Below are 27717 nucleotides of genomic sequence, written 5' to 3'. Positions count from 1 at the left end.
GGCATGTTTCCCTCTGTAAACCCATTCTAGATAAACTTTCAGTTGAGCTCTGTATCCCTCTCTGTCCACATACTAATAACTACCAGCTACACTCTAAATGGTTACTTTTTACTTTCCTGGTTTCCTTGGACATGGGATCATTTATTAAAAACACCTACATTTAAACATCCCTCTATCTTCAGTTTATTTTATCAGAATCCCTGTTACCTGAAGTACTGCAGCAGCTTTATTCCTGGGGTCACAAATCCTTACGTTTTGATGGTTTGCTATAAAATACACACACACACACACACACACACACACACACACACACACACACACACACACACACACACACACACACACAAACAACAAAAAACAGCTCCTCAAAGCACAAATTATGACTCATATAACTTTTACAGATCCAGGCTCACGTTAACAGTTTCTAACCACAGTCAAAAGTGTTTCTCTCTATCTGCAGTGACACCAATTCTATTCCTTAATAGCTCCATATAAAAGACTTCTTATAACTACATCGGTTCTCACTATGGGTAATACAAATTGTCCTCCTTGCTGATTTTTTTGTATTAAAAAATATTAATAAAATATACATTTTTAATACAAAAAATTATAAAAAAAAATATTTGAAAAATAAAATTTCTAATCAATTTAAATGAAATAATATATTTATTCAATTTAAAAGCATAATAAGTAATGTTTTTGTGTAGTATGTTGAGGACTTTGTGTATTTTTTGTATTTCTAGCTTCTTTTTTGTTTTAGATGTTTTAGGTTGTATGGTTGATAGTGTAGCAAGATTACTTTTGTAAAAGACACTCTGTTATCAATGGGAGTTCTTGGTGAAAAAAGGGTAATAATAATCATGATCCAAAAATGAAGGGGTTTCACCTCCATATTACTTTGTGCAGCTACGTATCATAAAGGTGCCTGTTATCCTGCTGCAACGTGTCTGTGGACTTGCTTTCCACGGATTTTTCCTCTCTTGATTTGGCCTCACCTGTGGTTCTCAGCATCCTTTCATAGCAGGTGTCCTGCCCTTGGTCCAAGGTGCGCCCCTAGCGACACGTTTGTGGAAACAGCTGCTAACCAATAGGAAGCGTGTCTTGCCTCAGTTACCAGCTTCTTGGCATTCGATTGGTTAGTAAGGGAGGGGCACTCATATCCCGAGCAGTAGCGCTGTCAGCGGAGGCGGCACATAGGAGAGAGATGAGGAGCACTGATGAAAATAAGCCACCGAATCACATAAACAAAGAACTGGTGCTAGGAAATGATCATGTAGCGGCCGAGGTCGACTAAAAACTAACAACAAAACTTTGAACAATAAAAGTATAGATATCCCCCCTCCGAAAAAAACTGGTTTGTTCCAGCTCGCCTCTCCTCTCTCTGGCTTTAGCGCCCTTTCTGCCAGAACAATGGTGGCTGAGACACAGCGGAGCAGAGGTGTACGTGCCGGGCTTAAAACAGGACATGTTAGCCGCATTTACCTTCCGTTACCCTTTATATAGTTAGGTAGGAGTCAGACCATGTTCCTTTTTAGCTGAAAAACATTACACCCAGGTAACCTGCAGTGTTGAAAACGTGTTGAAAACGTGTTTTCCGACGACGTTTGCTACCCTACAACCATAGCTGGACTGGCCAACCCAGTATTGTGATTTTTAGTTTTTATGGGCCGATGATTTTTCTTTTTTTCTTTTTTTTTTGTAACGGTATAAACAATGAAAGGTGGTGGATTGGCCAGCTGGATGCTGAGCGGTGTGTAAAAATAACTCAGTTGTTTGGTTGTGGCTATGGCGGAACTCCCACAGAGGCCAGCAGGTGGATGAGGAAAAGGGGAGGCAGGAGGAGGAGAGACCCGAGGCGGCCGCCGGTCTGAGTGTCAGGTGAACTGAACTTCAGGTAAGAAGTTATGACCTGCAGTCTATCTGGGTCAGATATAAACCAAGTTTAGGTGTAGTTTATTTTCGTTGTGCTGACTTTTTACAGTCGGTTACAATAACTCCTACTGTGTACTAGGTTTCTATACAGCTGGGTGGGTGCTTTGATGTTACTGATAGTGAACTTTATTTTATTCATAAGGTTAGTTAGAGTTGCCAACCCTCCCGTATTCACCGAAAATATTACGCATGTCGTATTGAGCTGAAAAGGAACAGTTTGTCCCGGACATGAGCTACAATGAAAAAGACAAAGCTGGAGTTATTCTGTGTCTTTGCTGCACAGCTGCTGCCTCTTCTCCTCTCATTCTCTCCCCCTCCCTCTCCTGTTGCTACTTCAATCATGAAACTGATCAATGATCAGCTGATCGGCTTTTCTCTCTTGTTTATTTATCACTCACTTTGCGCCAGAAAGAGGAAACCGCTGGATGTCGCACTAAACAACAGCAGCACGTTTAAGCTTGATCAGCTGTTGTTAGAATTTATTTAATATTAATTTCTAGTATCAGCTGATGTTTGCTGGAGCCACAGCTGTAAAGCTGCTGGTCATGATATCGGTTTGGTTATCTGGTGAGAGGGAAACATGGTAGCAGGGGCGATTCTAGGGTCAGAGCTTTGGGGGTGCTGAGCACCCAGAGAGCTGCTCAGCCAGGCAAGATCAACTTTACTCATCACGATGAGACGTCTTCCCTGTCTCTGTCAGTCCCTGCATCCCTACATGTCTCCAGTTGTCCCGAGTTCTCTCTGTCTGTCTCCTCGGTGCATTTAAACCCCTGTACCTCCCTGTCCTCATCGTCTGTTGTCCTCGTCTCTGTTATCAGTCATCATAATTTTACCATCTCTGTGCAAGTCTGCAAATTTCTTTAGTAAATCATAAGATTCTTAAATTCATCAAGTCTCTCTGTGCCTGGGTCCTCGTCACGATACATGACATCACTGTTTTGCAACTTTGCCTATGGTACAATGTATGAAAAGATCTTTACTGCAGGTACTACTATGGAAACCACATGTTCATCTAATAAAAGATGTACATTTGTCCGCAGGCTACGGACAATTTTAAGTTTTACATTTTAAATATGCTATATAAAATTCAACGGGAGCAACAGGACGGTCAGATGTCGCTGATTTTACTACAGTGTAGGACGGGTTGTAGGCAGGGCCATTTACCATTTACCATAACTGTGCAGGGGCGGGTCTAGCAAAGTTTTGCCAGGGGGCCAGGTAGGGCATTAACATGGAAGGGGGGCACAAAGAAATACTTTTCTTTCTTATTCTCATTTAAAATGTTTAGCTTTTATTAAATAATTGTCTGAATTTTACAACCAAAGTTTTTATCTGATGTAAAATGTATAGAAATCATAAATTTACCAACAAGACAGTGTACATCACTGTCACAACAGCATCTGTTTTCATTCAAAGGCTTTATGGCTTTTCCTGTAATACCTGGTGGGCTGGTCTCTAGTCAAAATGCCTGGGTCGATTTTTTGTCCCAGTCCAGCCCTGCCTACAACCCGTCCTACTCTGTAGTAAAATCAGCGACATCTGACCGGCCTGTTGCTCCCGTTGAATTTTATATAACATATTTAAAATGTAAAACTTAAAATTGTCCACTGAGAGAGGACTTTTTATTAGTGATCTTAACAGTATTTTTTTTTTCATATTAATTTAATTTGTTCATCTAATTGAATATAATCTATTTGTATATGATTGTCAGTCCAAAGAGGAAGAGAGGAAAGAGGGGAACGTGAGGAGAAAGTACAAGGTCAGGAAGAGGCAGGTAAGAAAACAGACAAGGAAAAGTGACAGGCAAAACAGAAACCGTTCAACTGCTTGAGAGAGTTGACTACCAAAAAGTGATAGACAGATTTGCCAGTCAAGGTGAGGCGACATGGGTTAAAATAAAATTTAAAAAAAATCTACAGAGCCATAGTAGTATCTGCAGTAAAGATCTTTTCATACATTGTACCATAGGCAAAGTTGCAAAACAGTGATGTCATGTATCGTGACGAGGACCCAGGCACAGAGAGACTTGATGAATTTAAGAATCTTATGATTTACTAAAGAAATTTGCAGACTTGCACAGAGATGGTAAAATTATGATGACTGATAACAGAGACGAGGACAACAGACGATGAGGACAGGGAGGTACAGGGGTTTAAATGCACCGAGGAGACAGACAGAGAGAACTCGGGACAACTGGAGACATGTAGGGATGCAGGGACTGACAGAGACAGGGAAGACGTCTCATCGTGATGAGTAAAGTTGATCTTGCCTGGCTGAGCAGCTCTCTGGGTGCTCAGCACCCCCAAAGCTCTGATCCTAGAATCGCCCCTGCTACCATCAACCCAACATACTACACAAATGCACGGCAACGCCTTGAAGTCATTCTGTTGTTGCCAAAGAACTGATGAGAAAGATGTTTGACGAGCTTAATCTATGTGTTAGCCAGTAGTTTGTGTAGGAGTCATATGAGCTGTTCCTTTTTTGATTAAGTGGGTTGGTTTAAATGCACTCACTGTATTGGTACACGGGTGTGGGGCGTGACTCATGGGTGTGTTAGGTGATAAATGTGGTTGCACTCACCTGTTCACGGCACCTGATGTTGATGAGCAGAAAGGTAGGGTGAGCATGAGGCGAAACCTTCTGTTGACTGCAGCTTGAGCGCAGTTATGCAATAGGCCAATGTTGTAATTTGGCATAGTAAATGGTGCAGTTATTTGTGCAGTCTGTGCATTTGTTTAAGGTTTGAGCCCGTGTGCCGATTTGTATAGTGGACAGTTGTGTGTGGAATAAAAGTAGCAAATAGTACAGAGGTGTATCTCATGTGTTTACTGTTGCGCGTCATCTGTGTCCTCATGTTTAGCCTGCCGCGGCCGTTGGTTGGAGGAGCCGCAATAGTTTGGATATAGAGAATGCTGGTGGCATGAATGAAAACTTTGAAGCTTCGTCCAGCGATGAAATTGAAATCATAATAAGGAGGGATTCTTCTATCAGGTGGAAAGATGAATTAACAACAGCAAAATTACAATATGTAATATGTATTTGTAAAGAAATATTATAGACAGTTTTGAAAGATATAGATAGATCTGTAAAGATGTCAAGCAGCTTCTAGATGCTTAAAGGAAGCAGTAAGGTCAGTTTCCATTCTGGGTTTTCAGCATTAATAAAGAAACCTGCAACAAGGTGAGTAATGTTTGAGGTCCAAAAGAAATCAACACAGACATTTTTGACAGTGCTTTTCTACCTGAACATTCAAAGCGCTCTGTACAGGTTGCCTCATTCACACCTGTTCATAGAAGCCCTTTTTCTGTGCTTTCTATCTAACATTCACACACATTCATACTCTGATGAATGCATCAGAGTGTGACTTGGGGTTAATGTCTTGCCCAAGGACAGTTAGCATGCAGTCTGGAGCAGCCAGGGATCGACCCAAAAACCATCTGATTAGTAGATGACCTGCTCCACCTCCTGAGCCACAGCCGCCCCTTTTAGAGGTAAAGAATCAATTAGAAAGTAAGTACAGTAATTTTTTGAGGTGATTTGATTAAAAAATCATTTTTTGCTTCTAATTACATAATTAAGGTGTAATTACATCTTCCAACAATTGATACATTGTCATAAACGTATCATTTATCTACTAAAAATACATAGGAGCTGGCGTCATGTTGTGGAAGCTGCCATCTTGCCCCACCATCATACGCTGGCTGAGATGGGCATCGCTGCTCCGCCTTTTCATGTTTTATGTAAGTGGCTTTATACATTTATACATACATGTATATTTTGGTGATCTCTTTCTCAGTATGTTTTTCTTCTTATGGAAATAAGCAAAGATGAAACCAGTTAATGTTAGGCTCCAGTGTCCTAAAAAAATCCCACCTTTCCCCTGATAAACAAATTGATTGCATTCTCACATTGTGTGGGAATTGATGATTAATTACAACTTCGATGAGCCACTTCAAAGAAAGTTTCACCTGCGTGGTTTGCGATACATGTGGCAAGAAAGTGAGGTGTTGTGGCAACACCACTAACCTTGTCAAACACCTCAGAGTAAATCATATCACAGAATATGAGGAGCTTATGTTGAGGCGAACTGAAGAGGAGGAGAAGGACAGGTGCTGCTAGGGTGAGACAGACGTCTCTCAGGGAGTCCTTTAATGCTGCAGGCAGGCAAGGTGTTCAAATAGCGCACAACTTCAGGTTTTTTATTTCTATATGATGAACTCTGCATTATTAAGTGATAAGAACAAGTAATCTGATGTCCTGTAATCATTATGACGCTATAATTTGAGATAAAATAAAAGAGTAAAGTTTTTGTACAAAGTATCGGATCAGTATCGTCGATACCTCCCTGAATTTTACTTGGTATCGGACCGGAAAGGAAATCAGTGGTATCGAACATCACTAGTGATCAAACGTCAGGCCAAGCTGGAAGTGATTCCTGTCTTCTCTAACTTCTACAACACTGTCCAATAGAGACACGTGAATGAAATGCAGCGTCATTAAAAACACTGATGATCTTTATTTAAAAATGTAATATATTTACATCTGAATAAACTTTTAGGCATTACGCTGACGGACGGATGGATGGACAATGAATGCTTTCTCGTCCTTCTTGTCATGCACCATGGAAGTGTCTGAGGGGCTTTTCCACTTGGAATCGGGATACTGTGTCCACACTTCAGAGGTGGAGTTTCCAGTATCTCACCTGGGCCTCATCTGCAAACAATCAGCAGGAGGGCTTCTTAAACCAGCGCTGCCTGCTACTCCTCGCCAGTTTGTTCTGCCATCTCCAGTGGTAACTAGGCTTCACCTCTGCTCCAGTTCTGGCTTGCTCCTTCCCTGTGTTTAACCTTGTTTTCCCTGTGTTTAGGTCTCCTCTGCCAACATACTAATCCTACCCTCAAACTCCCTTACCCGTCCTGCAACTTCTTCTCCCTCTGTTGCAGAATTCCCGTTGGATTGTTCCCATCAGGAGCCAGGTGTTCAGTCTCTCGATAGCTTTTCCTCTGGTTCCTGCTCTCTGCTGACACTCCTAGCTCGAGCCACGTTCTCCATTCCCTCTCTTTAAGCAAAGTCTCATAAATAGTTTAACCATGTGCATTGAATCTGCATTTGGGTCTAAGCTTTCTATGGAGGGAAGAAATCATCACAGTGACATCTATTCAATTTTCAATTCAATTTTATTTATAGAGCGCCAAATGACAGCAACAGTCACCTCAAGGCGCTTTATATTGTAAGGTATACTTACAAAAAAAAGCCCAACAATCATATGACCCCCTATGAGCAAGCACTTTGGCGACAGTGGGAAGGAAAAACTCCCTGCTAAAGCTATCCACTAAAGAAAGAGAAATATATTTTTGTTTCATTTTTTATTTGTCTTCTTCTTCCTTCTGGGATTTGGAAGCAACAAGTAAAGTATGCATATTATACACAAAAGCAGACTTAAATGATCTGACACATGCAAAATGTAGCCAATTGTTATCATTTTATTATCATTTATTATCATCTACCCTGTGTTCTCAAAACGAACACAGGGTAGAGAGATGATGGAGGAAATGAAAAAGAAGAGATTAAAGGACAGGTAGAGGGGGGGGGTGGAGGGAAAAAGGAGGGATAGATAAAAAGAAGGAAAGAGACAGGGCAGAGAAAACCCCAACAATCACATGACCCCCTTTGAGCAAGCACTTTGGCGACAGTGGGAAGGAAAAACTCCCTTTTAACAGGAAGAAACCTCCAGCAGAACCAGGCTCAGGGAGGGGCGGCCATCTGCTGCGACCGGTTGGGGAGGGGCAAGGAAAACAGGATAAAGACAGACAGAGGTTAACGAGTACAATTCAGTGCAGAGAGGTCTATTAAACATAGTGGGTGAAGAAGAAACACCCAGTGCATCATGGGAATCCCCCGGCAGCCTAATGCTGGGCATACACTGTGCGATTTTTGGCCCATTTTGAGCCGATTTTTCAGTCGTGCGACCGTTTGGAGGATCGTGTGTCGTGCATCGTCTATATGGGGTAACGAGAAGCGATTAACACTTCTCGACCAGCTCCCGATCATCAATCGTTTGCTGGTAAGAAAATCAAACCTGTTTGAAGTCCTGTCGGTTGTCCTGAGGGCATCACCGCAGCGTCTTACACTGCGCACGCGCAAACGCAGAAATGAGAGTGAAAAGACTCACCCCTGCGAGTCAATCGTACAGTTTGAGCAGGAGCTGAATAACGCGACTGAAAAAATCGCAGCACAGTGTATGCCCAGCTTATTGCAGCATGGAGGATTCAGGGTCACCTGAGTAGGCCATCAGCCTTCTAAAAGGATACTGAAGAAACCCGTCGAAAGAGTGTTAGTCTTCATCACTGCTGCTGCTGGACTCAATTGAACACCTCCGAAATTTGCACACAGGCAAGTATTCCTCTTCTTCCTCAAAATCCTCTCGGGAACACTTCCTCGAGCCTCCAGCTTCATGGTTGCCAAGCTCTTCGTGTGCATCTTCAAAAAGTTCATCACTGCTGCTCTCAGAGTGGTCGTACACAGCTGAGCTGGTCCCCGAATCAGAGTGTGCAAGCCTGGATTTTTTGCTATCACGCTCTTCTTCGTCAACATCTTCCTCTCTGGACCTTTTCGTGGATCCACCGGGCTGCGGTTCTTCTTCTGTTGACTGCTCATTGATGTCCTCATCAGCAATATTACCAACACGAGGACAGCCCTCGCCATCAGTGTCAGAAGCAGAGAAGAAGTCAGAGTCATCATCAGAAAACTCCTCGCTCCGTCTGATTCTTTTGTATGGTTCCACATCTTCTTCATCCATCTCTCTAGACCTCCTCCTGGATACACCTGGCTGAGGGTCCTCTTCTGGGATGTGCTGGTCAACATCCACACAGTCTTCAAATGCCTCATCCGAATCCTCATTTTCAATGCCAACAACAACCACAGCATTATGATCCTCATGCTGTTCATTGTTGACAGCATTGGCATTAAATTCCCTTACATTAATATTTTGAACGATGACATTGTTGTCATCGTCATCATCATCGTCATCGTCAGTGTCAGTGTCACCGTAAAGGTAATTGTCATATTGTTCCAGCACTGAAGTTACTAGCCTATCCACAAACAAACAAATATCACAAAGAGCAAGATAAAGATCGTTCGCGAAGCCCCGGAGTCCACCAATATCTTCGTTAGCTCGTCGGTTAGCTCGCCGGTTAGCTCGTCGGTTAGCTCGCCGGTTAGCTCGTCGGTTAACTGGTTGATTAGCAGGTTCCTGATCTCCACTTGCAGTTGATCGTGGGTTAACCTGTTGGCCTGCAAGATCATTTAATCTTTTAATTAGCATCCATAACTATCTGCTGAAAATCTGTTTTTCATCAATTTCAAGACTGAGCACATGTGCTTACCGTTACGGTTGTTTTGTGATCCATCACCACTTTCACTCATTTTGACTACAAGGAACACAAAACAGCAATGATCACTAAACCTCAACTCAGAATGTTCAGAGAATTTGCTTTTTTGGTGATGACTTTAGGCTGCGTCCGAACGTACACGGCTATGTTTGAAAACGGACGTTTTCCTTTTTCGTTTAAAAAAAAAAAAAAATCCAGTCCACATGTGCAGCTTTGAAAAAATATCTCCTTCCACATATAAACGCTAAAAACAAAAAGACAAAGCTGCGCTTTCAAAAATAGCCGTGTACAAGTGGACGCAGCCTCAGTTTCTCAGAAATTCCAATAGTTTGTTTGAGAACAAAACTTAAGTCTTCTCTATTTTCCTAAATGAACAAAATAATCTCAGAAATAATCGTGTTAAAAGGAGCTTCTGTCACTCCAAGATATGATTAAGAACATTTTCTAATTCATGTATAGTTTGTCAAATATGACATCAGCTGACAAATAGTTAAGTCTTCATTTGTTTTCCTGGAAAATATAGTCTAGTCTTGCACAATGTAAAGTACATAAATACTGTCCTGGCAGGCAGGAAAATCAGGCTTCATATATTTAAGTAAATGATCTTAAGTTTACAAACTGAAATGTGAGCTTACTTTAGTTCTTGGTAAATTACAGAGCAGTTAATCCTCGGGGAAACGTCGAAATGTCACTAAATAGTGGTCTGCGTTCATACGGTTGCAGTGTCTTCAGTTTTGTGTTCATATGCTGATGTTTTCATTCAAAACATGCTTAAATGCTGTGATGTCATTTTAGCATCAAAGACTGTAGAATGTGCAGAGATTCTTTTTACATCAAGTTGTTTGCTCAGAGTTTGATATCTTTTAAATGGAGACAAAAAAACAGACAGAAGTGGATGTAAAAGACTAAAGCAGTCAATGTGTTATTATTTTCATTTATTCTAATAGTTCCTGTAAAGTTCTACTCTAAGAGATTCATCTTGGCCTTCATGCAGGATTAAAGCTCAATAATGAGGACACACACAAAATATAAAACATTTATGATTGTTAGGCAAAGTTATCAAAGCATATATCCACTAATATGGTCTCATTCTTGCTCTGCGCCCTCATTTTTCCCTGGAGGCATCGCTATGGCAACAAAACATATAAATATAAACTTTATTTGTACAAATCTGTGATGTTGATGTGCACAACGTGGGATTCAGACCTCGGAGGGTTACTCAACAAATCACGAAAAATTAGGTTTAAATTTCTGTTCATGACGGTGCAGATTTCTGACATTTTGTGTACTTTAAGCATTTAACAATTTGATTGTTTCTAATAAAAACTGTGTGAAACTCAAGTTAGACCTGTGTTTGTAAATGAACCGCCCCATGTTGTGTAGCTTTCTGGATTTTATACTTATTGGGCTACATATTAATTTATTATACAGGCTATACAGTAGATCAAATCTAAACTCACATGTTTAAAGTGTTTAATCATGTGGGCTACAGACAACAATCAAGTTATGGCCTATATTGATATGAAAAACGTGCATACTTAGTGCATTTGAATCATTTTAACCATATGTAACCACCTGCATGTCATGGTCCCGGGACTTCTACCTGGTTTTTTGTGTGTCTTGTGTTGTTGTTGTTTGTTTGCCATTTAATACTTGTACAGCTGCTGTTATCACTCTATATTTCTTCATACATTCTTATATATTTCTATATTGTGTATTTGTGTATTTTGTTGTACAGTTATTTTATTTTCAACTTTAATTTATATTTTTATCTTGTTCTTTCCCAGTTAAATTTACCCTTCATTCTAATTTGTTGTTGTACAGTTATTTTATTTTGAACTTAATTTTTATATTTTATCTTATTCTTTCCTAGTCAAATGTACCATTTTAATTTTAATTTTCATATTTATTTCTTATCCTATTCATAGTCTTTCTTTTTTCTTCTTTAGGTCACGAGCAGTTGTGTAAGCATTTCACTGCATATCATACTGTGTATGACTGTGTATGTGACAAATAAATAATTGAATTTGAATTTGATTTGCTGTCAGTTTTAGGGTCCCTAGGTTGTTCTGTTAAGATGTTGCTTATTTGATTTCCCCTCGTGACCTTACCCCCTGTGTGCCCCCTCTGTGTATCTGCCAGTCCCCATGCCTCATTTCTCCTCCTTGTGTTTTATTCCATGTTTTCCCCAGCCCGCTACGTCTGTGTTCTCTTCCAATCTGGTCTGCGTCTCTGTGTGCTTCCTGTTTTACTTTGATAGTCTTCCGTCAGTGTTGTGTTACTCCTGCCGTGTCTCGTTATGATTATCAGTGTCACCTGTGTTCCCCGTGTGCTCCCACTTCCCTCGTTAACCCTCTGTGTATTTATGTCCGCGTCTCCTACATTTCCTACATAATAGAGCTATAATAAATGTTTGTTTGGGGTCAGAAGCCAGTTAAAAGCTGTACGTGGTACCTGAGGCGGTGCTGCACTGACCAGATGTTTCTGGCTATTTGCTGGTTCAGCCTGCCTATCACTGCAGCTCTCGGCTCTTATTGGTCAGGCTGACGGCATGCTCACTCAGCACAATATAAAACAGAAGAGGGTAACAATAGAAACATTAGTGCTGTGTGTGTGTGTGTGTGTGTGTGTGTTGTAAAGACAGTCCAAATCAGGGTTTTAAAATGTGTTGCTGTCTCCATCCAGCATCAAAGCTGCAGTGAAATTTCCTTCAATGAAATTTTGGCTCAAAGGAAAACAGTGTTGTTATTGTCAATCTCCAATTAAAATAAAAGTGTAATTAAACCAAGGCAGACTTGTATTGACTGGACATGGTAGAATTCTGCTGAATTACCCCCTTTATTGCTGAGTCATGCAAATGGTCTACAGATGGTCGCAGGAAGTGCTCCACCGCAGTTTTCCTGGGACGCCACGACTTTCGACTCTCATCTGATCAAGCACGAGAAAGCATGAGTCTGCACCACAGCTGCCTGAATGCAAAGCAGGGAGGATCGTGTAAGGATCGCCAGAGTCGGCGTCTTTCACCGAGCCACAACTCAGTCGACATTTAAATACACAGATGTGGTTTTTATTCGTTTGAATACGACTTATGCTCAAGAAGATGATCTTTAACACTTCCCCATTCCTGGTTACTCTACAAGTGAGAATCATCAACCATGAGAGCATTGCAAATATGAACTTCTAATGCATATTCAGCTGCATTTGTCATGGTTCAGAAAGCAAAAACAGGCTGAAGGCCCCAAGATGATGACATCTGTAGTTCAAACAACTTTAGCGTTAAATATGCTCCAGTTAGCAGCAACGTTCCCTCTAATTTTTCATGTGTCCGAGCGAACACACAAACTCCCTGAGCGTCCCTTGGACCACTGTGAGCAACAGCAGACGTGTGCAATGTGGTCACGCTAGCATCCAAGTTACATGGTTTATTAAAATAATCAAATTACAGCATTTGTGTTAGACTACTTTTAATTAACTGCTTCAGCCCACTTACAATGAAAATTTAAAACTTGTTCATGACCTGTGCAGCATGTTAACACTATTGGAAGTAAAAATAACTTGAACTCCAGTTTTGAAAACACAACCTCCTTTTTTTATATATTTATAAAGCTCTGACTTGTAATATGAGTCTGTGGTCTGGGAGAGAGTCCTGTAACTCTGTCTGCAAAATACAGGATATAATGACCAATGTTGGGCAATTAATGATATAGTTACTACTTTAAAAAAGTAACTGAGTTATGCAAACAACAAAGTTTTTTGCAGCTGTTTTTACCTAAAAATGCAGCCAAGGCGTCTTTTTAAACAAACATTTCAAACTATTTACAGAACAATCAGCTGTTCTGCATCAAATCTGATGCCACACAAATTATTTGTGCCACTCCAAAAAATAATTTCTGTCCACTATGAGATGAAGGAGAACAACAGCCTGATACCTGCAGGCCTGACAACAGCGGATGTATCACTGCTGTAACACCTGTAACATTCAGCAGTCGCCTCATTGTTCTGACACACACAATGGTTGTACACGTTGTCATTAACGTGGCTTCACTCGTCATCAGCCACGCCGCTTTGCTAGCTAGAACACCGGTGTGGGCGCATAAGGGCGCTGTCAGAGCCTGTCAACCACGTTGATTAGCTGCGTATATACGAATGTGAATCGCATCAATGGCTGGACTATGAGATAAGGTGGCATCGTTCTAATCCCATAGCTCACTGACTCACACTGCAAAACAGAATTGTTAAAGTATTTATTTTAATTTCAATTCAGGTTAGATTTTTTTTGTGTGCAACACAGATTTTCTGTGCGCAGAGACCGTGCCAGCAGTGCGCAGCTTAGAGGGAACATTGGTTAGCAGTGACGCTGATAAGAATGTGTGCAGGCTGGGAGCACAGAAGTATTTACTGTAACTTAGGGGGGACCCACAGAGTCAGAGCACTTCAGACTAACGGGCCTGTCTTATATGTCATCAGCTTCTCCAGTGGGACTGAAGCCATCCATCCCACCAGCCAGCGGCCCTTCGGGTGAGAGGAAGGGCCCCGTCGTCATGGCGCCTGTCAACGTGGAGCCAGCCGGGCGAGTTTGTCCTAGAAAGCTTATTTGCCATCTTCACCTTGCTCTCTGAACGCAAGAGCTGTATCATCATGGCTGAACCACTGGTGAGCGGCCGAGCTGCGATTCTTTCTTTTCTCTCCATGACGCTTAGTCCACTTCTGTCTGTGTTACAGCATCATAAACACGCATTTTGCCCATCTTACTTCATTTTATTAGTCATAGTACCTTTTGATGGCGGTGTTTATTGGCTCAACATTTTATGCAAATCTCAGTTTCGACCTTTTTTACTCTCCAGCCGAGCATTAAATGGACAAAGCAGTAAATCAGGGAAGGCCTTCTCTTTATCGCTGTGTTTACTGGATTGTATTTTACCTGAGAAACCCACGCACACTCCACAGTCAGCGATCAAATAGAAGCTGTTCTCCACCTCTGTCTGTTCTTATCTGGCAGGAGAAGCCGCTAAACAAATCTCTGCAGAGGAGAAGAGCCACAGTTTGACCAGGTGTGTGCGCCTCATGTGGACACATACTTACTATACACTGTCACATATTCTGAACAGGACTAACCTTTTTTGCCATCCTTTGTCTCTTGGCTCCCTCTCTTCTTCCTGTCATCTGTCCAGCTGATCAGCTCTATGAGTTCTCTTGCTGGGTACTGCCTGCCATCCATCCTGAAGACTCTGTTCGACTGGTACAAGAGGCAAAATGGCCTGGAGGACGAGTCCCATGAACATCGACCCGGGGCCAAGTCAAAAAAGAGTGAGAAGATTAAAATATTGGAGCTGTTTGTGCACATGAACACATGAACTGGATCATGAAATACTTTCCTTTGAAAGGATTTATTCCAAGCAATGTAGGCGCAAATATTCCCAAACCAGCCTGAAATCAGATGAGGATGATTATGGTGATGGTCGGTCATTGCAGAAGGTGAACCGCGTTAAAACCACAGTATTCAGATATACATATACAGTAAGTACAGTGGGATGCAAAAGTTTGGGCAACCTTGCTAATAGTCATTATTTTCCTGTATAAATCGTTGGTTGGTACAATAAAAAATGTCAGTTAAATATATCATACAGGAGACACACACATTGATATTTGAGGAGTGAAATGAAGTTTATTGGATTTACAGAAAGTTTGCAATAATTGTTTAAACAAAATCAGGCAGGTGCATAAATTTGGGCACTTTTGTTATTTTAATGATTTCAAAACTTTTAGAACTAATTATTGGAACTCAAATTGGCTGTAAGCTCAGTGAGCTCCGACCTACATACACAGGTGAATCCAATAATGAGAAAGAGTATTTAAAACCACTTAAGCCCCACGCCCCCGGTATCGGGGGCAAAAAGGAGGAGATCACGTTTAATCGGTTATAACACGGGGTGAGAAATATAAGTCCAGACATGTGTGGTATCCACAGAAACCTCTGAATCTCAGCTAAAATGTCATATAAACCATTTCTACAACCACCAAACACACCGAAAACAAGCCGCGATTAAACGAGCAGTTACGTAAATGCGCAAAGGTCCGCTAAACAAACAAAACCGAACCAGAAATTCTTTAGACTTCATGTAACCGGCTAAAGATAGGCTGGTTAGCTTCCAGGGCTATCACTGACTGCACACACCAAGTTTCACCACACTCTGACCAAAATTCATGAACGTGGCATCGTTATTTTGAATCTATTGGCTAAAACGATTAAAAAGAGGTGTCAATCATGCAAATTGACCAAAAGAAATCAAAGTTACAGCCCCTCGGAGTTTAAAGGGCCAGAGGCCAATGAAGCGCTCTATGCCCACTGCAGTAAAGGGCCATTACCATGTAAATGTGTGGTTAATTCTTCCAAAATATATTTTTAAAAAAAGCATTTTTAGGCCTGTTAATAAAATTTATTACTTTCTGCTCTTTAATACCTAAAAAAAATCAACTGGCATGGTGTCCAATTGTGTGCCAAAATTGGACATTTTTGTACAACGTCTGGATATTCATGTATTGACAGGGCTGTAGTTTTTCACTGTTTTACTTTAGAAACATAAATCTTTGCACAGATGATGCTTATATGTTGATTACTGGATTTCTGGAACCAAATGTGAGCTGAGGCATATTTTTAAAAGGGTTATATGCTAAAAATTACAAAAAGAAAATTAGGCGAGAATAAAATCTACTTACTTTTTCTGTGTTCCAGTCTCAGTAACTTTGACACAGTAATATCTGCTTTAATATTTGCACCTCTGATTAAATTTCCCAAGTGTTAGCTTTATTTTGATACCAAGATTGTAAGGACAGAGTTTGTAATTGCAGAGAAATAATCAATTTAATTTGGGCATTACATTTTCGAGCAGGAAGCTCAGAAACCCCCTTGGGGCTTAAGAGGTTAAGGGGGTCAATTCTAAGTTTCCCTCCTCTTTTAATTTCCTCTGAAGAGTAGCAACACGGGGGTCTCAAAACCTAATTACATTGTCTTCAACGTTCCAGCGAATAGGTTTAAGCTACAAACCTATCAAGGGGAAGGACACAGAAAGATGTCTCAGAGATTTAAGCCGTCTGTTTCCACAGTTAGGAACATATTGAGAAAATGGAAAACCACAGGCTCAGCTCAAGTTAAGGCTCGAAGTGGCAGACCAAGAAAAGTCTTGGACAGACAGAAGCGACGAACGGTGAGAACAGTCAGTCGACCCACAGACCAGCACCAAAGACCTACAACATCATGTTGCAGCAGATGGAGTCGCTGTTCGGCGCACTTTACACAAGGAGATGCTGTATGCGACAGTGATGCAGAGGAAGCCTTTTCTCCGCCCACAGCACAACAGAGCCGCTTTTTGTGTTGCCAAAATTTATGAGCCTGCCTGATTTTGTTTAAACAATTATTGCACTGTGGTGGCAGATTTCTTTTTCTCGTGTGTTAATCACATATTTAATCATATCATATTAGTTATAGTAATATCACTTTCTCACTTTACTATAGTAAGAGCACTCCTGTCACTAGTTGCATGTGTTCACCTGCGACATCATTGTGTGTGAATGGACTTGAGAAGACTGAGCTTCACATTTGCCATACTAGGAGTTGAAATGGCAAAGGAAGAGACTGAAAAGAGTGAATGACAAAAGGCGAAGCTGAAGAAGAACGGCCCACTGGGACACGCCACAACTGTGAACTGCTGCAGATGCATGAGAGAGACAGAAGCTGTGAGAAGTGGGGAGAAGAGAGCATGGAGGAAAATGAAGTCTGCTGTTGTTAATGTGAGAACACATGAAAATTGGGTTGGAAAACTGTGGCCGGCTGTCTTGTGGAGGTTCAGAAAAGTCCGTAGGATCACAAAAAAGGTCAAAATAAAACGCACACAAACACACATAAACAGAGAAATGTGAAGGAAAGGCAGCTTTAAGGACATGCCCTGCTGACTCTGCAGCTCCACTGCACACACATCCATTACACCTGCCTGCTAACACACACACATGCAATGAGTGTGTGTTAAAATAGTGTAAATTTAACAGACACTTGTTATCAAATGTTGAGTGTATCCACTGCTGCCAATTAACTCTCTATGGTTGCAGGACTACAGTTTAACTTTTGTGAAAGGGAAAAGAGATTCTGGTTTGACCAACCAGTGATCAGACAATAAATTTGGTTGTTAATATAGTGAATTGTGAGATGCTTTCTGCTTGATTGGTGCAGCACAAGTAATTTACTGATGACGGAAATCCTCTTCTGTGATAATATTGATGAGTGGATTATTAAAGTGAATAAGATGTAGCAGAGGGCTGAGTTTCCTGTTTCTGATGTATGGGTGAAGCTTGCACCCAGATACACACCTCTGAATACATCAAAACAAACTTGTTTTGTGAAATACATCATGACATGTTACACGTTTACTTTTGGAGGGGAACAAGGAGAAAAGCTAAATGAAATGATGGGTCTGTGAAAATGAAAAATAAGTGAAAAAGCACAGACCTGGGGAAGAAATTCACATTCCAGTGATAAAACATTGATATGGAAGCTTTAAAGGGTGAACACTGGTGTTGCGTGAACTGTGCAGCTGCTAATAAAAAAGGGGAAAAAATTATCTGTGTATAAGGTGGAACTATGTTGGTTGGCCCCAGACTTTCCAGCATTGTGTGATATTCTGGAGCAGTTGTGGGCAACCAGTAAATATGATGTGGGGAACATGAACAGAAGCAGTGACTGCAGCTCTGCATGGCAGGTTCTAATCCCTACAGCATGTTGTGTCACCAGAAAGCAAAACTTTTCCTGTGATTTCTGGCAGATTTGGGGGTTTTTTTGTTTTAGTACCAGGCTGATTTTGCCAGTTAGGTTAGGGTTGTTTTCTTTTTGTAAGAGAAACACAGGTTTATTTTTATATATATATTTAGACATGTCCTGAACAAGGCCTAATATGTTTGGGGTTTTTTTGTAACGGTGCACTTAGGAAAAAACCTTTAGCTGCTACTTTTCTGTGTTACTGATTTTGTGTGGAGAAAACTGTGTTTTACTGGCTGCTTGTTGGTTATAGGAAAACACTGTACAGTGGGAAAATGTGTATTCACTGTGAAACACATGCTGTATCACTCCTTTCACAGAAAAGGAGGGTTGACCACATGATTCACAGCAGCACCTCTGCAATCTGTTGATCCAGACCTGACCTCCAGACGCTCCGCGGCTAATGTTTGTTTTTCTGAGGGTCTTTGTGGAGGATTCGGCACAGACACAGACATGCATGAGTGAAATGAAGCAGGTTGTGCAGTGATTACAGAACATCTTAGTGTGGGGCTCATTATCATATCATTGTTGAGCTCAAAGTGTGAAAACAAGTGACATTACTTAAGAAAAATTACTGGTTGCAGTAGTTTTGATTAAACATATGGGATGATCCATGATTTGTGCAAATTATGGACACAGTAATGTTTTAATGATTTTGGGGAAATAAACTGCACGTGGCACACTTGTGTCTGTGGTGTTGGATGCCTTATTGCTGCTATGACCCTGCATTTGTTTGCAAGTGTGAAGTTTGTATTTATACACCAATTTTGGTTTCTAGGTAATTGTGGTGTGGATGCAGGCTCCAGACGGAGCCAAGAGTTAGACCCACTTAACATGACATTAATGCTGATTTTATTCTCTAACACAGGGTTTACAGGGCTAGAGAGAAGTTACTGCGGAGGAGAAGCCCTGATGTTGTCTGAGAAATGATCTAACTAAACCTTTTCTTTTGTTGTTCTCCTAGTTCTGATGAGTCGACTCATGGGAGAGACCATGTGTCAAAAGGAGGGATTCCAGGTTTAACATGAAACAATGTTTTCTATGTTTTCCACGAGTTTTTTCTGATGTTTTGTCCATGGCTTTTTACTGTGGTTTGTGAGATAATAGTTCATGTACAGGTATTAAACCTCTACAGGGCGTAAGTCCATGTTCAGATAAGGTTTTGATGATCTATAAGTAAACGTCACTGAACTGAAAGGAAAATGTGGTTTGATGATGGTTGACATGTTTTCCAAATGGTTAGAAGTTTTCCCTCCTAGTAAAGAGATACAGGTGCAGCAGCCAGAGTATTACTGGAAGAAATCATCCCAAGGGTGGAATCTCCTGACTGAGACTGGGTGCTGATCAGAAGTCTTCAGAGACCCAGCGAGAAGTAGGAAACACTCATGGCATAGCTGACAGCCCAGGCAGTGGTTGAGGTCAAAGGTCGTGCGGTTTGGAGCCCTACTAGCCATCATGAGAAGATTCCAGAACCACAGCAATAACCATAAAGCTGCATTGGAATGAGAGGGTGAGGGGTGAAAAGAGCGCCCTCCTCCAACAAGAGCGTGCCAAGCTCTACCTCAGCGACTGCAGAGTGAGACTCTGTGGCGCCTAAGAGGGATCAGCGAATGAATGCAGATAACACCTGCTTAAACAGCCAATCAGTTTCCCTGGAAAGCTTAGTATGTTTTTAGCTTTACGTTTGTGTGACGTTTCTAATCATTTTATAAATGATATGCATTTACATGACTCTGAACATCACAAACTCAGAGTCCTGAGCCTGAGTAAAAGTGATTGGAGTAATTATAGCATGGGGTAGCTAGACTGATTATCTAGCATGTCAGTTCCTGATGCGTAAGTGCATTAGGCCCTCATTGTCTGAGTAAACATAGTAAGGCATGTGTTTGGTGAGCCATGTGTGCCTCAATCCCTAATAACACGGGGGAAGAGGGTCTTTTACAGAAACAGTTAATAAATTGGGAAACATGGGTCGATGGATTTAATGATGAACTGCGAAAAATGTATCACACACTGAAAAACTTCCTTATCTTAACAACGGGTTCTTATGAAAGAGCAGCTTGAAGTTTTCTTTGCAGATGAACAACGAATGCTGTTTGACCTTTGTATATGATCTCCTTCGAACAAAGGGTGGAGACCCAGATGGAGAGAAGATGACCATAAAATGTGAATTTGTTTTTTCCGCCTGACTTTAGGGAGGATGCACATTGTGAATTCTTTGAGTGCACAATGGTGCTGATGTTCAGTAGTTAGAAAGGTGATGGCCAAGCAGAAAACGAGGTCATAATTGTCTCTGTGAGGGAGGAGGTATAGCCCCCCCGTGAGAAGGGCCCACATGTGAGTTTGTGGATGTTCTTTGTCTGTGTGTCTGTATATAAGATGTGAGGCCGGTGGCCACAATTCAGAGATGGTCCTGGTGTTTCACTGGGATGCTCTCTCCACATTGCAATGTGTTTATTAAACCCACTTCAAATCAAGCTCACTGGGTGTGTTGCAGGTTATTGTTAAATTTTCCACAACATGCACACTTTCTGTAAATCCAATAAACTTGATTTCACTTCTCAAATATCACTGTGTGTGTCTCCTGTATGATATATTTAACTGACATGTTTTATTGTACCAACCAACCATTTATACAGGAAAATAATGACCATTAACAAGGTTGCCCAAACTTTTGCATCCCACTGTAGATTAGACTTGTAGTCACGACCACCTAAACCGAGACCAGAGGGTATCGAGACCAAGACGAGACAAAGATGCTGCTTCGTTTACGGGTGTCAGGCATATTTATGTGGTTTTGCTTTCGCACAGCCCTCCTCACCGCTCTCTGTTTTTCACTTAATGATATTATCCTATATCCTCGCATGTGATTGGCCACAATATGGAGGGATTGGAGCATAGCTGAGCCACTGTGTGAGAGCTGAGCAGCCAAAGGAAATTAAGTGAGGGTAGAAATGACTGAAAGATTAATAGGATTTGTTTTGAGTGTTGCTCAAAAAAAAGAATGACTTCATATAGGAAAAAAATATATATCACATATGCAGGAAACCTTATTAAGCAGCAAGGCAGAACAAAGTCGGGCTGTATCACAGGGACTAAACCCCAATTCAACCAGACCCAGAACTGATCCAGAATTAAAACAGGACTACAACAGTTCAACATCAGGACTACTGAGGACTTAACCAAGACAGAAGCAGAATCAAAACTAGATGATAGTAGGACTGAAAATCATCACAGACCTGCACTGCACTTATTTTTTAATTCTACCAAAGTCCACTATTTAGATTCAGAAAGGTTTATATAATTATTTAGCCTTGTTGTGCAAACAAGCCTGCATAACTTAATAAATATAGAATTTGAAAAGTAACAAATGGTTTCTCGTCTGATTTCCAAACACAAAAGTTCAACATATCTCAAACAACAATCACTTCAGTATCGCTGTCATCAGACCTGAGTTTCACTGGCTCATCGACTCATATGGGACTCCTTTCATAGTTTTACAGCCTCCTAGTGATTAAATAGACAGCAGACAAACTGACATCTGAGGCAAACAGCAGACTGACAGCCTTTGCTTGTACTTTTGCCCTGCTGTTTTCAGCTAAAGTAGCTTCAAGATTTAAATAATCCTTTGTTCCACTCACTGACCGTATCAGCTTGTTTCGGCTCTGCATTATACATGTGTCATGTTTTCAGAGTAAAGTACTCAAATCAAGCCCTCTTTTACTTTAAAATCGTGTTTATAATTCACTCTCACTCATTGCATTTAGTTGTTGTTGTTGTTCAGAACTTGCACTTTCCAGGATAAATCATCATTAGACTGCATTAGCACAAAATTGACTTTATAAATGATCTGAGCCCAATTTCCATCCTCTGCATGTTGATTCCTCTGTTAGAGGTTCTACTTATAACAGTGCATTCAGTATTCAAAGCAGTGTTACAGTTTTTAAGTTAAAAACATGTTTTTATTTGCGGTGCATGTTTCTCCTCAGGTCTCTGTTCTCCTCCTGACCTACCTGACTCTGGAGTAGTTCCTCGTCATCGTTTTCCCTTTTAGCAATTTGCGCCCAGGCAAACTTCAGACAGGGGTAAGTTGCACTAGTCATAATAATGTGCCTGATGAAGGTCATCCAACTGTTGTCTTTGTCCACAAACTAATTATCGCTCTTATTTTGAAGAAAGACTGGGTTTGTGCTGCTGGAATATCATCTTTAGGTTGGTGTTTAAGTGGATCAGAAAGTGTGGAACAACCTTTAAGACTTCAGTGAGAGAATTTGTTTTTAAAGCACAAAAAAACAACACATGTTCAAGTTACATCAACCCAACAAAACCCTCCTCTGGCATTAACATCAGCAAGCAAACTGTTAGCTGCGAGCTTCATGCCTCCAGTAGGTGTAAAGTGCGGGTGGCTCATTTTAGTCCACTAGTAATCTTAGCTGTAAGGGAAAACAGTTTGTGTGGAGAACAAAAGAGTGATATCCTTTGTTCTATTGGTATGATATGAGGTATAAAGTAACCCCTGAATATCACCAGAAGTCCCCAAAATACTGACCATTTCCAGATTTGCAAATTGCAAATCCAAACAATGCAAAATTGTTCATTATCACAAAATATACAAAGTGTAAAGTACAAAAACTACGCAGTACATATCTGTGAAGCAGAACTGTCGGCTTGCACACTTTTCCTCAGTTCAAAACCGCTTAAATACTGTTTAATACTGTATGAACTGCATAACGCTGTTTGATAGTCCCAGCCAGCATGAAAAGCATCTCTTTAGGTCTGAACCTGGTGGCTTTCCTGGTGATTGTATTCTCCTACTGCAGTATGTTCTGCTCCATCTTTAAAACCGGCATCACTGCCACCGACCTGAGGAGCAGACTGCACAGAGATGTAGCTATGGCCAGCAGGTTTTTCTTCATAGTGTTCTCTGATGCCCTCTGCTGGATTCCTATATTTTTGGTGAAAGTCCTCCCGCTGCTGGAGGTGCAGATACCTGGTAAGAAGTGAAACAGCTGCCTTATAGTATCTTAGAGGTTTTACATGGATTTTTAATATAGGTCACTGTGTTACTTTATAGAATAGTTTGCTGAAAAGCATCAACACAGTTCAATTTCTCTAAATGTCAGTCGCTTGTGAAATGTTTCCTTCCTCGGGATACTATCTCCAGCTGGGTTGTCATCTTCATCCTCCCCATCAACAGTGCCTTCAACCCCATCCTGCTCACCTTGACCACCAGAGAGCAGGTGGAAGTTTTACTCTGTCACTGGCAGAGGAAACACACATTAAAGAAAGACGGCAAAAGCCTTACCTCGTCCAGATCTTTATGGAGACGTCACAGGGTCTGTGCTACAGCCACCCGTTTACCTCCAGCAGGTGTCACTTATAAGCACAGAACCTCGCTATGCCTGATGATGTATTTGTAGAGAAACAGCATTTTGTAAGCTACTTTTTATGGTTTTACTCCATCTTTAAGAACAAAGTGTGCTTCAACAAGACTTCAACAGACTTTTGCTTGTAAATAATTAGCAGTCACTGTGCCGTCTCATCGCCCTCTGACATTTATAAAATGTGATGACAACCCCAGAAACAAACACCAACCACCCTCAGCAGATGACTGTCTCAACATGCCGTTCAAGCTACGCGTTGACTTTATATTTGCAGTGAAATTTGAAATGAAACCATTTCCATTTATTCACTTACCTTCTTCATAAGGTGATACAGGTACATCCTGGAGAGTCATGTAGAGGCAGACATCCACCAGTGTTCACATTCACACTCACATCCAGGGTAGAATCACCAAATATCCTAAAATGAATATATTTGGACACAAATAGTGGTTTTACAGCTTTTTTTCATCCCTGGCTTAAAATTCTTTAAGTCTATCAAGAAAAGTGTTTAGATGACTCTTGTAAAATGCACACATAGATCCTAACCCGTCACTGTGGTGAACTTTGTATGAAGTTTAGAAGCTGTGGGACAAACATAGAGGGACTGGCAAATACCAGTGACACAATATTAATGGATCACATATTTTTATATACAGATAAGCTTTCCAATTCATCTCTCCCCACCTACTGGTTTCTTTGTCTTCTTGCCCTGCAATTCCTCCATCCTCATCACTTTTTGGGTGTCTGTTTAACTTTCCCCATTATTCTTGCTTTCATGTCATATTCTTCCATTTACATGTATCTGCTTTGACTGGACTAATGTTGAAACTGAACCAACATGCTGCAGAGTCTTTGTGCTATAGTCATGCTGTTTAAGAGAACTGCTCTGAACTCCTCATTTGACTGACTGCAACTGGATGAAAGCATTTTGTACACGCATGTCATGTTACATGTAATTAACTAACTGACCAATGAGGAGACTGAATTGAGACACTCTGAACATCTGCGCACGAGACGTTGCAGCTGGACTTTTGCAGCTTTCTTTCATGTTTTGATGACTCTGATTTTTTTCTATACCAGTGCACCAATGTACCTTTAAACAGCTGCTTTAACTTAGTGACAATCATTAAAGGTGGAGGAGTTTACACACTGAGGACATGAAAAAGGAAAGCTGCACAGATAAATAAAAATGGAAGCAATGGAATCCCAACAAGGCCCTTTTTTCCTGTTATGCTGTTTTGATGTGCATATGTTTACGTTTAGTGTATAAAATTCGGTACGGATCCTCTCGGTGTGAGTTGTGTGCTTTTGATTGTGTTTGTTGGTGTCAGGCTCTATATTGGTTTCCTGAAAGTTCTTTCTTTTTAACTGAAATACAAACAATAAAAAGACATGAACGAACATGAAGCACAATCAAATAATTTTGGCTGTTTTGCATTTTTGGTCATTCTTTAAGGCTTTCTGTAACCTGAAGGGAAGAAAGCGCAAGCAAAAATAACCAGTGGTGTATTTTATGTCAATTTTATTGACATGCACACAGAGACACACATTTCCTTATTAAAACAGCACTGGCATGTTTCCCTCTGTAAACCCATTCTAGATAAACTTTCAGTTGAGCTCTGTATCCCTCTCTGTCCACATACTAATAACTACCAGCTACACTCTAAATGGTTACTTTTTACTTTCCTGGTTTCCTTGGACATGGGATCATTTATTAAAAACACCTACATTTAAACATCCCTCTATCTTCAGTTTATTTTATCAGAATCCCTGTTACCTGAAGTACTGCAGCAGCTTTATTCCTGGGGTCACAAATCCTTACGTTTTGATGGTTTGCTATAAAATACACACACACACACACACACACACACACACACACACACACACACACACACACACACACACACAAACAACAAAAAACAGCTCCTCAAAGCACAAATTATGACTCATATAACTTTTACAGATCCAGGCTCACGTTAACAGTTTCTAACCACAGTCAAAAGTGTTTCTCTCTATCTGCAGTGACACCAATTCTATTCCTTAATAGCTCCATATAAAAGACTTCTTATAACTACATCGGTTCTCGCTATGGGTAATACAAATTGTCCTCCTTGCTGATTTTTTTGTATTAAAAAATATTAATAAAATATACATTTTTAATACAAAAAATTATAAAAAATATTTGAAAAATAAAATTTCTAATCAATTTAAATGAAATAATTATTCAATTTAAAAGCATAATAAGTAATGTTTTTGTGTAGTATGTTGAGGACTTTGTGTATTTTTTGTATTTCTAGCTTCTTTTTTGTTTTAGATGTTTTAGGTTGTATGGTTGATAGTGTAGCAAGATTACTTTTGTAAAAGACACTCTGTTATCAATGGGAGTTCTTGGTGAAAAAAGGGTAATAATAATCATGATCCAAAAATGAAGGGGTTTCACCTCCATATTACTTTGTGCAGCTACGTATCATAAAGGTGCCTGTTATTCTGCTGCAACGTGTCTGTGGACTTGCTTTGCACGGATTTTTCCTCTCTTGATTTGGCCTCACCTGTGGTTCTCAGCGTCCTTTCATAGCAGGTGTCCTGCCCTTGGTCCAAGGTGCGCCCCTAGCGACACGTTTATGGAAACAGCTGCTAACCAATAGGAAGCGTGTCTTGCCTCAGTTACCAGCTTCTTGGCATTCGATTGGTTAGTAAGGGAGGGGCACTCATATCCCGAGCAGTAGCGCTGTCAGCGGAGGCGGCACATAGGAGAGAGATGAGGAGCACTGATGAAAATAAGCCACCGAATCACATAAACAAAGAACTGGTGCTAGGAAATGATCATGTAGCGACCGAGGTCGACTAAAAACTAACAACAAAACTTTGAACAATAAAAGTATAGATATCCCCCCTCCGAAAAAAACTGGTTTGTTCCAGCTCGCCTCTCCTCTCTCTGGCTTTAGCGCCCTTTCTGCCAGAACAATGGTGGCTGAGACACAGCGGAGCAGAGGTGTACGTGCCGGGCTTAAAACAGGACATGTTAGCCGCATTTACCTTCCGTTACCCTTTATATAGTTAGGTAGGAGTCAGACCATGTTCCTGCAAGGTTCAGGAGGCTGTAAATATGGTGGTTGAGTGGGGATTTGACTGGGGATTCAGGTTTTCGGTGGAAAAAACAAAAATGATGTTCTTTACCAAAAGAACAGTGAGTGAGACTTTGACATTGAAACTGTATGACGAGGTAATTGGGAAAGTGAGCTCTTTTAAGTATTTAGGTGTGGTGTTTGATTCAAGACTGACATGGAGGGAGCATATTGACCGGATTGAAACCAAATGTAAAAAAGTTGTTAATGTTATGAGGTGTGTAGCTGGGAGGGGTTGGGGAGCAAGCTCTTCTGCTTTGAAAAGACTTTACCAGGCATTAATTAGATCTGTCTTCGATTATGGGTGTGTGGCATATGGTTCAGCAGCTCGTTCTGTGTTGAGACGTTTGGATGTTCTGCAATCGGAAGCCCTTAGAGTGTGCTGTGGAGCTTTTAAAACGTTTAAAAATATTCACTTTCTTTGGGTGCCAGCTCATGTAGGAATCAGTGGAAATGAAAAGGTGGATAGGTTGGCAAAAGGAGCGTTGACTAAAAATAGGACTGAGATGGAAATTAAAAGCAGCGGATCTGAAGCAAAAGGTATTGTTTGGAGGCAGGTTGTTCAGGAGTGGCAGGAGCGGTGGGATTCAGGGAGTAAGGGCAGGCACTTGTATCATTTTAAGAAGGAGGTGGCAGGGTATAGGTTGTATAGGGGTAATAGGAGAGAAGAGGTGGTCATTACCAGGCTTAGACTGGGACATTGTGCATTAAATAAAACACTACAGATGATAGGAGAACATGAGACGGGGCTTTGTGGAGTGTGCCAGGAGGAGGAGGAGACGGTAGAGCATGTAATACTGCGGTGCAAGGGTTATGATGTGGAGAGGAAAGTTCTGCAGAATAGATTGAAGGAGCGGGGAATCGGGGAATTTAATCTGAAGAGTGTGTTGGAGGGTAGTAGGGCACAGGTGAGGGAACTGGTGGGGTTTTTGAAGGCTATAGGTGTTTATGAAAGAGTGTAAGGTGTTTTTTTTTTGTTTGTTTGTTTGTTTGTTTGATTTGGATACAGATTGTAAGCTCACTGTCTGACCCATACTCCGGAACAGTAGGAGGCGGTAATGCTCCTTTACGTTGGTTGC

General features: G+C 40.9%; 1 long non-coding RNA gene across 3 annotated transcripts; it reads left to right on the top strand.

The window, feature by feature from the left end:
- Positions 1-1840: 1840 nt before the first annotated feature.
- On the top strand, positions 1841-22371 carry LOC134646763 (uncharacterized). Of its 3 annotated transcripts, none has more exons than XR_010096787.1 (8): positions 1841-1894; positions 5321-5423; positions 5581-5672; positions 6491-6724; positions 13791-13976; positions 14323-14374; positions 14495-14630; positions 22119-22371. It is a non-coding gene; the product is annotated as an uncharacterized LOC134646763 (long non-coding RNA). The 3 variants fall into 3 exon arrangements; XR_010096788.1 differs by having other exon boundaries at positions 5321-5442; XR_010096789.1 differs by having other exon boundaries at positions 1843-1894; positions 5326-5423.
- The last annotated feature ends 5346 nt before the right edge of the window (positions 22372-27717 follow it).

Source organism: Pelmatolapia mariae, linkage group LG17, assembly GCF_036321145.2.
Source record: "Pelmatolapia mariae isolate MD_Pm_ZW linkage group LG17, Pm_UMD_F_2, whole genome shotgun sequence".
NCBI classification, from domain to species: domain Eukaryota; kingdom Metazoa; phylum Chordata; class Actinopteri; order Cichliformes; family Cichlidae; genus Pelmatolapia; species Pelmatolapia mariae.
This window is presented reverse-complemented; position numbering and strand designations above follow the sequence as displayed.